The following is a 14,977-nucleotide window of genomic DNA, read 5'->3' on the forward strand; positions in this document are numbered from 1 at the left end:
ACACTGATCCAAACTCAACATGGTACACAACGACATAGAGATATAATTAGTTATTATCAGTTATATAGTTCACTACTTGTAGAACGAATTCGTAAGCTAAAGAATATAACCAACAGAAAGTTGGGATTTACTTCTAGTAATAATATCTTTATTAATGGTAATCTGTGTCGTGTCAGCTGATGGGAGAAGTTAGTACTGCAAAAAAGGCAGCCGACTTTCGTTTCCATTGAACTCAGAATGGCCGTATTAACATCAAGAAAAACCCTCAGGCAATAGGAAGAATGCCAAATATTGTCAATGTTAATTCAACATTTACATACATTTTGCATTTGTTATGATTTAACATGAATTGCGACGATCAGTCTTATATTGATAATATTTTTAATGTCAAAAAACTTTACAAACAAACCAATTTAATGAAATATTTAGCCCCATGTGGAATGAATCAATTTCTGTTTCTCACACATTTTGGTAATGTAAGTAATTTCTTTGAAGATTGTAACCCTTTTCATGTGGTCGCTGTTTCGGAAACTTGGGGGGGGGGGAAACCTTGAAAATCCAAATTTATACCAAATTAAAAATTACTGGTGGAGTGTATTCAGTCTACCAAAAGAAGTTAGCCAATCCTCGGATCTGTGACAATGGGTAAGCACGCGGGAGCACACAATGAATGGTGATGACAAAGTGCATACAGTTAACTAAGCTATTTTATTCTCTAAACCTCATCAACAGATATTCATACTCAAAAATTAACATGAAACTTGTGCACAAGAACTTATCACTAATAAATCACGTTAATCGACAAATCAACGACTTCAATCTATTATCCATTTATGCGAAATACAACAATATGCTTAATACATAGTTACGTAAAACTAAGTTGGGCCATACAAGGCCTTCGGGTCAGGGAATTAAGGCAAGGCAAAGCAAAACTGTGATAAAGTTTACAGTATCAGTGTCCTATTGTAGTCCTGCAGTGTTCTGTTACGCTCCCCAAATCTTGGCATCGACGATACTTCAGCTCCCATCCACATCAAGTCCATAGAGCTTCTAAGACTGCCTGTGCCACCAGTAACCGATCCGGGTAGATATAATAGAAACCATTCACCACCACCAGTTGCCAATATTAACGTACGTCCACACGTACTATTCATACGCTTCTATTCATCGCTTTAACACCATATAAATAATTGTGTCTACACGACACTCCAAAATATGCAAAGTACGACTTACGGTTGATATGCCGTCACTCCTCCCTGTTCCATTCAGCAAAGGACAGAACCACTGAAACCAACAACTCGCCCTGTCTCAGTGTCTGTACACAGGTATAAACGTAACGCTGGTCGACTATTAGTCTGGTTCTGCAGCATGAGCAAGGTGACGAAGAGCCTGAAATGCCCTTACAAACTGCTGCTAGGCAGAGCTGAATACGGTGCTCATACTTCGACGGCCCGTGGTGTACTTACTGACTTACCACGTTCACCACACAACTCCCATGAATTTACATAACACAGTCACCTGCAAGACGCATGCAACCTAACATTCCCATTCATACGCAAATACCCACTTCTAACGCTGTACAAAGCAAATACAACACTTGGCTTGGTGAGGCTCGACCAAGAGTCGGGCCAATTTTATTGTTAAATTTAGCTCGCATTTTTATTTACATTTAAATAGCCTGATTTTCCTACAACACCCATTGATGATAATTTTACATCTTGTAATTCTGATTGGCAGATTTATCTACCCTAGGACTGCAAGTAGTGAACACATTTTTTCACCCGCTTTTTATTTGTAAAAACAGTGGGTTGAATTTGAGTTAAAAGACATTTCGATGTTCTCGAGGGTTACATTCTGCATAAAAACGACTGAGCATTTCATACAACACTATTTTGTAAATGTTCTTATTCTTTATTTCAGTACTATCTAATGTAATCTATGACAATGCTTGCAATCTTCATCAGTACTGCCTCAACAGAGTTCCATTGTTCCATCATTTTATTGTTGATAAACGGCACTGGGGGAATCACACATATTGCAGTAGCGGTTATAAATTGAAGAACTATCCAGTAATAAAAAAAGATTATCTCAATCGGTGAAATTGCTGTGCAACAGTGCAATTGGAAAGAGACCACCCCATATGTTATGAATTTTTATATATAACTTCATATATATATATAAGTATGGAACGCCAATGCCAATCTAAATTTATATTACTAATACACCCCATTATATGGTTGTGTAACACCATTATATGCAAACACCATTATATTATATGCTGACACCATGTTGGTTCACTATGTGAGAAATGACAGAAACTATTTACACATTGGAGGTAAAATATTTTCTACCAATTGTCAAATATTTTTTATATAATCTTATTTCTTTGTAATAAAAATACTCACCTAAGTACAATATTACCTGTTGAGAGTAATAACAGTCGCTTTGGACACTACTGTGAAGAGCACTCACTGGACACTGTTGTCTTCAGAATAAACTGTAGCTTCATGGTGAAAAGTTCCTTTTCATTTCCCCGTACATTTACTGGATTCACATCGAGGTCAATAGTTGAACATATTTGCAGCCAGCATGCCTTACTCCCCACAAACTGAATGTTTAAATACAAGTCATATACTTTGAGAAATATGTGAGCAGTCTGGTTTACATCACGATTATCCAATTGTCAATCGGACGAGTGTTTACAAGCTTGATATGCACTCCATTTTCTAGCAATCCTTCTCTTCCCCATGGTAGCACACTTGGGTATTCAGAGGATGAATCACCTGATAGAAATTTACAAACTTCAGCAATCGATATTTTGCATTCTCATTACCTGTAATTTATCCATATTTTCTATCATATATTGTACACAATCCCTTCTAATTTCCAGATGGGAGATTTCATTTCCTCTAATTGTTGATACCTGAAACACAACAGCATGGAGGAGGCCATTTCCATCGCCTGTTGTTTCTGGTACAGATATACAGAGTGTATGTTTATTTCAGTGTTTTGGTATTGTAATGCCATTGACTGTGACTCGTCGATTGCACCTGCTTCATGTACTCTTTTAATAACAAAAAATAATGATAATTGAAGAATATTTGAATATTCATATAGTGACATGACAGTAGTGAAAGTGTTACAATGAATAACCATAGTAACCCGACACAGTGATTGCCATTACAATAGTTATTTCATTTGAAAAATGCAAGCGTTCAATGATCATCTATCAAGCAATTAAACAAAACCAAGAACCATAATAATACATCATGCACAAACCCAATACTTAACACACATACATATCAGATACAGTGTAAAATAAAATAATAGCTGCACATGCATCATAGATATATTGTACTCAATGAAATTGTAACACGGGCCAGACATAGAAATCTTTATAATTTCTGTCTATGAAGTACACAATGGGAGTCTCTGCGGTTAGTATGTCTGTGTATCCATGTGTGCGTTTGGGGTGTCAACATTGTTAATGTAAAGTTAGATGAAAGTCATCACAAAGTGATGACAGCCCTACCAAGTTTTTGTCCCAGACTATTTTCATAATTTGACTAAATATCAATATAAAGTTTGTGTGGCTTAGGTTTAGTAAGGGGAAGGTATGGTACAATTTATATTTATAATAACAAAAGCATAGTCAATAATTTAGATTAGATCATGACCATGTGGTGAACAACTAAAAACGGCCATATGTATTGGCAGAAGCTGACCTGCCGTTAACAAACGTTAACCTGTTTGATACAAAAAACATTTATTCAAATAATGATACAACTTCATACTAGTAGCACACTGTATACATGCAATCAATTGGTAATACGTCAGGTAAATGGTTGCTAGTAGGACAAGCGAGATTCAATAATAACAAAATGTAGCACAGTCATTACTGCTTTCGCCTGACTCTGCTCTTATGGCAAGTTCAAAAAGAAAAAAAACGCCAAAAAAACAACTTCTCACATACTCCTGAAAGGCTTTTGCGATTATGTTGAAATATATTTGCAATTCTAGTAATTGATTTTGACTTTCCTTCATGATTTATTGAATTAAATTGGTAGGTGTAATATATTTAAAACAGTAACAAATATTTCAGCCAGTTTGGTCTTAAAAAAAACAATTAATGGCACGCACATAAAAGACATACAAATGTAACAGAGTACTCTGAATACTTGTGTGGAAGAACTATGGTCACATTGTCATTTAACCACAAATACAGATAAGTTGAAATAAGGTACATCACATACTGATACTTCTAGAATTAGTGCTTTCTAACTTGATGTCATTTTGCCACAAACTTTTTGTATCCGCATTTCCTAGATTTTTTGATTGAACGCAGCATTTACAGTTCAGTCCAAATTGCATTGTAACAATGTCGGAGCCGGTGGCCGCTTGTTGGTGTGCAACTTATCATTTGACAATGACTTGTTTGGCTATAGTCCTCGTTAGAATTAGGGGAAATTTTATTCATGTCCGAAATAAATTATTGGCTGGGGGTAGTATCAACAGAAATTAGATGTATTAAATGACTCTTCCAAAATTAATATAAATACAAAAAATGCATGAATAGCATATATTACCTGAATTTAATTTTCAGGCTCACGTACAAATACAAAACATTTTATCGACCACCAAAGCAGGAAACATTGTTTAAGATGTATATAGTGCTTATTAGAAACAACACACTGAAGGTGGAGTCCAAACTACGCAAATTTCCCATATTTATGACCTTGGGAGGGCGCTCTAACCCAAACATTTCTCCACTCCCGGGTGGATAGATCCAACATGGCTGCTCTCCATAGACAACACATACAACAACAGAAAAACGATGTACCAAGGGCAAAAACTGGACTGTTCAGATCCATCTGAAGCCACAGTTAATGTTAAAACGTTGGCTGTCGTGTAGATGAGGAGCATCAACTTCAGGGTAATAATCGGAACTGTTTCATTCTCATATCAGTCACTGATGTCAAGCACACACAGTTTAAAAGTTGTGTGGCAATATTCTTTCAGTCTTGTTTTACTGTTATCATGTCAAACACTCGCAAATCAGACATGATGATTTCATATAATAATTACTAGTTACTGTAAATTAACTCTTTATATTGAAAAAAAGTTTAATTGATGTTGAGTATTTTCAGTTCAACCACTGCTAGAGGAAATACAGCTGGGCCATTGTAATGTTGGATGTCTCCTTCATTGTCTACTCTGGAACTGCTAAAATATCATAAGCAGATGTGTCTTGACAGTAATCTCTGAAATAGGTGAATCTTAAGAGTAATTTCCAAGTCTGACATAATATGTAACATTAAACTGTCTTTCAGAGTTAAAGATTATATTCAAGGTGGTCTGGATAAAATAATAAAATTGATCCATACAATGGCAGCAATGTTAGGCGAAAGTTAGGAGGAAAGGAACTTCTTTGCCAAGCTGATTTATTCCCTGCTTTCTTTGAACCACCTAAACACGGACGGAATTCTGTTTTGTCAAAGGTAAGATTTGTACCAAATGTATTTTTTTATGTCAGTGGTTTTATTCTGTTTGAATTTGTTTTGGCCTCTGCCTTAAATATAAATTCATACCATAAAATATTGGTAAGTAATAATCATTTATTACAAATGTTGATATATTAATGTTATATATTAAACATAGGGAAACCTGTTCTGATAAAATGGGAATTTGAGTTTCAGTAACTCCTGAGTAGAAACAATGGTAAACTACAAGACATGCCAAACGTTTGACAGTTTTATATAAACATGCAACTTATTCACTAATAAGGAGGACTAATATATATATCTTTTTAAACAGGTGCCACCTGGAATGGATTATGGTGCTATGTGCCATTTTCTGGTAAATCAACCTCTGCAAGATGAGGCAAAAGGATGTGACGGATTATTGGAAAATATACACCTTACCGATGATGTTTTACAATGAAAATAAACATGAAGAGTGTGTGAAGATACTGGAGTGTTTAGCGAATTTAACAGGATGTTTTTTCTAAAGCTTATGGTATGTACAGACATAATATTCACAACACAATAACAGGATGTATACATTTTAAAACCATAGAAGCAATTGTCTCATTCATCCATGGCCTGTAACAGTTTAAATGTTTGTACATGGATTCCTAAATGCACTAACACTAAATCGAAATTTCCTGACCTTAACTTTTACAATATTTCAGTTGAGTCTGATAGAAGGAAGAGGTGGCTTCAAGTCAGACTATTTTTTGATACACAAATTGTATTTCAAGTTTTTCATTCCTTCATAAAAGAAGTTCAGCAAAAATGTGGGTCAAGACAATCTGCCTTCATCACTTCCACAGTCACCATCGCTTTAAACCGAGTGTCGCCTACAGTAGCAGCATCGCTACCAATACCAACAGAAAAGGCCATGTTACTGGCTGAAATTAATAATTTGAGGATAGAGGGTGATCAAGCCAGAGAAAATATGGCAAGATTGAAGAAAAGTTTAAATGAGTTGGAAAAGTGCTCAACAGTTCCCAGTAACTCTGTGGCTGGATCAGACAATTGTAATTTGATGACAGGTTTATCATGGGCACTATTTTTATAGCAATTCGCAGCACTCAGTGCCTTATTTGGTGAGTTTAGCTGCACTGGGGACAGCCTGTCACTGAGAGAACAGTTCTTCATAACATTAATAAGCTTCTTCATAACTACATAAACAGATGTCAGTAGTATCAATTACAGACTGGTATTCTGTGTACTCACGTTGAAGTGTAATATAAAGTTTAGTGTGTCTAAACTCAAGTTTACTCACTAGATAAGTTGAAAAACAAGTGTCTAATTTGAGGAAGCAGAAAAGCTGCTTTCACACATGGCTTCCTCCTAAGTCATTAACCGTCCCGGTTAATCAGGTTAACTGTCTTCCTCTTCCAATTGTAGATAAAGGGTGATGGGGCTAATTTAAGTGAAATATATATATATATATATATATATATATATATATATCACTTTCACTGCTGGTCATGGGAATGGGTTGTTTAAGCTTGGTCATTAGTAAGTTCTTGTTTAAAAATGTAAAGTATGAAATAAAGAAAATACTGAAAACTTAAGTACAGATAAAAGATAGTACTTCTTTTTCATCACTCAATAGTCCCAATCACTCTTAGGCTGTTCTCACGTCAACCACTTGTTCTTTTCATCTCAACATACTTTCCCACAAACTAAGACTAATATAAAATTGTATTCAAAACAAAATGTAAACAAAATACACATGTATACAAATAACTTATATAATCACAATGCACATATCAGACATACTCAACTGCTCACTCAACTGTGTTGTCTAGCCAACTATGCATACTATCACCAGTGTATAGTTTCAGCCTGTCATAGTGGACTACTCTTGGTGCTGCTCTAGGTGTTTTCTGTATGCGATATATCACATCTGATAACTTCGCCAGGATCAAATATGGACCTTCCCAGATTGGTCTCAACTTAATGGAAACTCCCTTCTTACGCTGTTGATTAAATAACCAAACGAATTGACCTCTTTCTAATGGTTTGTATACTAATCTACGGTCATATTCCTTTTTCTGCCTCCTTGCACTAGCCTTAAGCACAATTCGTGCACGCTCATATGCTTCTTTCAGATTATGTCGAAGTGTTTGCACATAATCTGACTCAATATCATCACTTGTTTTATTAATGATGCCACTCATCGCAATGTCAATTGGCATTGGATTCTCCTCACCAAACATCATCATATTTGGGGACTCTCCAGTTGAAGCTTGGGGAGTGCTCCGGTATGCCATGCCTGCGTATGCTAATTGGTCATCCCAGTTTTTGTCATTTGGGTCGACCAGTGAACCAACCATTGCTACTAATGTGCGATTGAATCTTTCTACAAGGCCATCACTCTTAGGGTTATATGAAGTCGTACGTGTCTTCTCTGTTCCAAATAAGCGAGTCATTTCTTGAAATACTTTACCCTCAAACTCACGACCTTGATCACTATGTAACTGTCTAGGTACTCCATATCTGGTGACAAATTGTTGAACAAACGTTCGAGCAACAGTCTCAGATTTGCCATCAGGTAGTGGATAGGCTTCCATGAACTTTGTAAAATAATCACCTACAACTAAAACTATTCTATTACCACGCTCAGTTACATCAAAAGGTCCTAATAAATCTAAAGCTACACGATCTAGTTTGGCTCCAACTGCAGATTGTTGAAGTGGCCCTCTTGCCTTCCGGGTGGGCCTCTTCCTAGCAGCACACCTATCACACTTTCGTATCCAACTACGTACATCTACACTTGCACCTCTCCAATAATATCTATGCTTAATCCTATCTATAGTCTTCTTCACTCCTAAGTGACCTCCAGTTTTGGCATTATGTAATTCACTTAAAATTACAGACTTGGGCTAATTTAAGTGAAATATAAATATATATATATATCACTTTCACTGCTGGTCATGGGGATGGGTTGTTTAAGCTTGGTCATTAGTAAGTTCTTGTTTAAAAATGTAAAGTATAAAATAAAGAAAATACTGAAAACTTAAGTACAGATAAAAGATAGTACTTCTTTTTCATCACTCAATAGTCCCAATCACTCTTAGGCTGTTCTCACGTCAACCACTTGTTCTTTTCATCTCAACATACTTTCCCACAAACTAAGACTAATATAAAATTGTATTCAAAACAAAATGTAAACAAAATACACATGTATACAAATAACTTATATAATCACAATGCACATATCAGACATACTCAACTGCTCACTCAACTGTGTTGTCTAGCCAACTATGCATACTATCACCAGTGTATAGTTTCAGCCTGTCATAGTGGACTACTCTTGGTGCTGCTCTAGGTGTTTTCTGTATGCGATATATCACATCTGATAATTATTAATTAATAAAATTAAGACATGGAGTGACCTTTGATTTCTTCGCACACATTTGAGGTTGTCCAAAGTCCACAGTTAACAATTATTTTTGAAAGTGGGCAGATTTTATCCATTCAAAACTTTGCTTTATGGTGCAATGGCCTAAAAAGGAAACCATTTTCAACAAAATACCCGAAATTTTTAAAAAGAAATTCCCGAGGTTGACATCAATCAAAGATTATTTTGAAATTTGTATAGATGCACCCAACACTCAACTGCAAGAGCACAACTACAGCAACAACTACAAAAAACACACCACTGTGAAAATCTTCATTTCTTGCAATCCCCTTGGGCAGATTAATTATATTTCAAGTGCTTAGGGTGGTCATGTGGTCGTGAAAGTGGGTTTATTTCACCAAAGTTCCATTTCTTGGATTAAATCCTTGCAAATAGAAGTTTTACTTTGGTGGACGATTTTGCCACCAGCTTTCACCAAATGAAAACACCAGTTATCTGCTGGGGAAGTTGACATTTCACGAAAAATCTCTTCTGTGCGTATACAATTAGAGAGAGTAATCAGGAACATAAAAATCGTTTAACAAGGCTTGTTACCAATTCTTATGATTCAGAGTTTAAAAATGAGAGTAATCAGGAACATAAAAATCGTTTAACAAGGCTTGTTACCAATTCTTATGATTCAGAGTTTAAAAATGAAGAAATGGGTGCAGAATTGGCCACCATAGGCAAGCGTATTAAAGTTTGTGCATTACTGACCAACTTGGGAGCAGTATTGTATATAACATGTGTTGCTGGTATGCTGGTATGAACCTAAATACCAATATTGCTTTCAAATATGAAATATTGTCAAGAAAATAGACACAGGTCATATAGTATAGCATGAACTTTGTTTTTGTCTATTTCTTGGCAAGATTGAAACTTTTTTTTTGATCGACCGTGCAACATTTAACAGTGAGCAATGTGTATAAATTATAAATAACAATGTTAAAGATATCCTATTGCACAATATGATGTCAGTGAAAAAATCAGATTATGTATGATTGTATCGTCAAGTTCATTTCTATGTGAGTGGTCAATTTCAGCATCTCAAACATGTTGATAAATTGGCAAATAAATAGTGTGTAGTTTTTACAAGCAATTCTTTCTGTATTAAATCTTCATAAATTTCCTCCTGGGTCATGATGATATTACCGAATGGCAAGAGTGTGACTGTTGACTTCATACAGCTGGAAAGCATTATCTTCATTATTCTATATTATTATACGTGCTGTATGGAGAGGTTTTTGTTGGGAAGAACATATACTTTTGATGAGTGGTGGGGTAGACTGATGTGGGTTGGTGTGTAAGACAGAATGGTTATTGGATGAGGTAACCCTGCCAACTCGCTGATCATAGCAATGCAGTGATGCACTTTGTCCTTGTGTTACATCTGTCAGCTTTACTTATAGACAAATTCCTGAATATATGATTACAGTGCGCATTTAGTTCACTACTCTATAAGATGGTTTCACATCTGCTTTAAACACCAGATTGGCTGAAGGCGTCTGTAAATGGTTTGAACCCATCCAGAAACAAAAACACTTGTATGCCTCTTGGGACTTGGAATGTTCCATTGCCTCAGATGAATAGACAACCTACTAATAGGTACAATATACACCGCATATCATTACAATAGAACACATTTTACACATTCAACGACACCACAATATTTTCAATGACAAAGAAATGCTACAACTTTTCGGGATTTGGATCGAAACATCAATAATGATAGTAGTACTAATAAGCCATTCTCCATCAATGGAAGGGGAATTTTAAGCAAACTTTATAAATGAGATGATAGTATAATTTGATTGTTTGGCCATTTACTTATGTGGAAATGTTATCAAATAATGATAAACGTCAAAGTACTGAATGTTTGGCCAGGTTTTGAGGTTGTTGGCTCATTTATCCGCCAGAATTTTGTTTGGGCACATTTCAAGTCAAACCACAGCTATCTTTGACTTATAACGCACCGTAGCATCGTCTGGTAATCGGTCTTTATATTCGTAACTCATGGTCGACGAAATTGTGAGTTCCAAAGCTGATCGAGTGATCCACGTTGCGCGTACGCCCCCCCCCCACCAAAACAAAGATGGCGGACGGCGTCACGTGACATATGACGTAGGCTTGTCCTACAGAATAATAATTTTCAACTTTGGGCGTAAAGTTTAACATCCTAACACGAATTCAAGAAAACGTCTAAATGCTAATGAAGCATTCAACAACATTATGGAGGACAACGCTTCATCGAGTTTTGCCGAATCTAATTTCAGTAGTAGTTCGTTTTACCAGGCCAGTTCAGCATCAGGACCCTCATGCTCAACATCCACTTTATTTAGCTGCGGTTCCGTAGCTTTTTGGTCTGACCTACAATCGAATTTCGCCCTAACAATTCCATTTGGACGTCTTCTTTTTAATTTTGTATGTCGAACATAGAGCTATAGGATCTATCACCGTTTAAAAACAGAAATGTGGCATACAGTAAATTACATCGCTATTGCTATCGATTACGATGGTGTGACGTACCTTTATTGTGAATTTATCGCTGGATAAACAACATACAAACTTTTGTTTGCAATTTGTGTTCATAGATAAACAAATTACGAGAAAACGGCAGCCATTGACATCCCACAATCCCTAGTGCAAACTAAATGTAAACTGACAAAACCTGCAGCAAACTGATTAGAAATAAGATCCAATTTTGTTTTATTATTTTTATTTTCACTATTTTGAGTTGAATTCTTGCTTGTATTATTTGTAGCATGTTATTATATTTTGTACACGATTTGATGATGCTTTCCAACCGTATTCTAAATATCAAGTTCACAGAGCAAATAGTTATTGAATGGTAATAAAATAGGTCAATTTATTTTTTTCATTGCACTATTTTCTTGCCAAAATTTGTGTTCAGAATTTCTTAAATTTTAGACCAAAACAGAGTAGGATTGTTTGTTGTATATAGGTCTTTATAAACAAATTTGTGAGAAACTGGGTAGTACTTCCAACAAATCTATTTTGTGAAAAGTTGACAATGAGTGCACCATAGTAATGCATTAATTTATGGGGGGGGGGACTATTTTTTACCAACGGAAATTACTTTGTTCATGGAAATGTATGCTTTTGTGCCAAACTCCAGACTCATTCAGAAGCATTATCCATATTTTTGTACTTTGGTGTATTGTTTATTTATTATTTTGGGGGTATTTCTAACAAAAATTATCTTCATTTTGCCTCCAAATTATTACCTGGAGTGTTGCTCAAATGCTCTATTAACTGCACAACTTAACACTTAATGTATGTTTGGAGACTACTACATTTTTATAATTTCCCTCCCTACAAAACTTAATGGTTTCATCATTCTTCTTTGATTGTCAGTATGACTTGCTCAGGATTATATAGCATTTGCCACATATATTTTTATAGGTGTAAATTCACATGATGGTATACTTCTTGAGGCTTCTAGTATTGCCACTTTACAGTGTTTCAACTCCCTGTTTAGACCATACCTATCATTTTTCTAGGCAGAAGCACGCTGAATACAAGATGAAGCCATGCTTTAGGATAAAAGACCCCCTAAGTTCATGATAAAGGTGTTGGATTAAATTGTACTAAACATCTGTAAAGCATGAAACTAACATTTCATACGGTTCAGTTAGTTTTTTTATTTTTAATCATAAATATATGTCTACTAAAATTTATTATCATGAAAATTGTAAATTTTAAAATTCACACACATTATCATCATTTAACCCATGTGCCAACAATCAGGCGTACAGTATACAATGTTAAAATTGTAATTGAGGTTTTGCAGATTAATGAAAATTGTAAAGAAATATCATATGCTAATACTTATATCGGACTGAACTCGACCAAGGCTTTATGGTTATTCATAATGTTTGAAACTCAGATCAGATGACAACAACAACAACTACTCCAGAAATCTTTCTTTTTCTAATCTTTGGGCTTTTATTCATCACATTCATACTTTCTGCACTCACACTTTCCAACACAAACAAAACACATACATTCACTGCCCAGTTTAAAATCACACTTTTCTCTCTTCCTAAATATAACTTACATCTATGCCATGCACAACTACTGATTCCAATACCTGTAACACTCATACACACTCCACTTTCACCATCTACATTTTTACACATCTCTTCCTTACAATGAAACACGTTTGTTCCACACTTGTACATCCCACCTGTAGCAAACTTTCCATCTCTCCCAGTTCTACCAACTTCCTGCCAATACAATAATTAGGCTTCTACACACACACGAATGAATCATATGTCTAACATCACTCGCATTCACGCCCATACCAAATGTTACTGTTGCAATCATACATCTTATAGTGCTATCATGCTTTACACACTCTGACACCACATATTCTTTATCTGCATTGGCTAGTCCTGCATGATACATTTGTACTGTATCTGGACCTCTGTCATAGTATTCAATGTCCAGCTTTTCCATTATAGCACTATATATTTTGCCACACTGGGCGATACTTGTGTGAATTGAATATTTAAAATTAAAAAATACTCAAATAATAATACTCTAACTCTTAATATAATCTGTAGTTATAAAACAATCCACCTCACATTTTCTTTTCTTTCAGCTCAGTAAAATACAAATGTAGTTCCTTTTTAATGTCACTGCATTTGAATTTATATTTCAGGAAGATGTTTGGTTTGCGATTGTTAAAATAAAAAAATGAGTTGCAAAAAGATAATTTTATTACCTGTCTGGAACAACAACAACCCACCTTAATATTTTCTCTTCTAAAATAAAGTCTTGTCAGTGCAGATGACAGTATTTTTTTTATGAAAATGTTGCACTTAGTATAAGCATATGCACCTTGTATAAACATTTGCCAGCAAGTGTATACTGTGGCCAAAAGTATCCATCCCTGCAAAAGAAGGATTGCTTGATAGACGAAAGAAATGGCAGAGGTATGAAGTTATTGAATGAATATGGTATAAAGTGACAGTGGTGGAGTGGAGGGATGTTATTGTAGAAAGCAGTTGGGGGAGGGAGTGATGAAATGGAGATCATATTGATAGTTAAATATTTGTTACATGTAGGTGATTAAGAACACTCGCCATGTATCCACAACATGTGCCTCATCGATTGTCAGTAGACATACATTTTTCCTGTAAAACAGTATATGCCTCCAAGTGTCTACAGATTCTGGGCATATAAACACCAGTGTGAATTTACCATTCATAACTCCTTAAAATAATGAGCACAATGTTCATAAAATGTGAACATTTTTTTAAAGTTAATCAGTTTATATATAACACAATAAATTATAATAAATTATGTAATAGAATGTAAAACTGGTAGTTTTAAATATTAACATTCTCATAGTTAAAAAAACTTACATGAAATGGTACATGCCATGCAAAATGTCTTTATTAATCTTTCTTTTTTTGTAATGCATGCAGCAGGAATGTCTCCCATTAGCAGCACTGCACATCAGGCTTTTCAGAGGTGTTACAACAATACTAATATGTTCCCCACCTTTGCCCTCATCCAAGATAAGTGGTGGAAGAATAAAGCACTCACTCTTCCAAATAACCTGTTGGCAAAACAGACACACAATTATTCTGCACCAATAAAGTAGTTATTACTTCTTTTTGCTTATTTTTTAATTGATATGGTCGATTTAGCTCATCTATTGTCTGATAGGCTCAAAATTTTAGAAAGCATACTTGAGTGCCTATATTTTTATACACATATTTATTGCTTTTATGAAATGTTATTCTCATCTTTCCAAGAAAGCAATCACACACATTATTTATAATTGTATGATTTTTGTTTAATAATAATAAAAAATAGAAACTAGTAAAACGCAATTTACCTACTGATTTCGGTCATGTGGTACAATATTATAGGTCTCGCGTAATTTGTTATGATCCAAAATGGCGTCTTTCGTCTTATTATTTTTCTCCCACTCTGTGTACGGTTAATAAAGTCAATTTTTATGACCACCTTCATCATTTCACAGCGCAGTAGGTTCTGGTCGTTGTTTGTAAAGTAAAGTGAGTACTTTTGA

This window comes from Saccoglossus kowalevskii, chromosome 4 (genome assembly GCF_978046115.1).
Source record: "Saccoglossus kowalevskii chromosome 4, keSacKowa6.1, whole genome shotgun sequence".
Classification (NCBI taxonomy): Eukaryota; Metazoa; Hemichordata; class Enteropneusta; family Harrimaniidae; genus Saccoglossus; species Saccoglossus kowalevskii.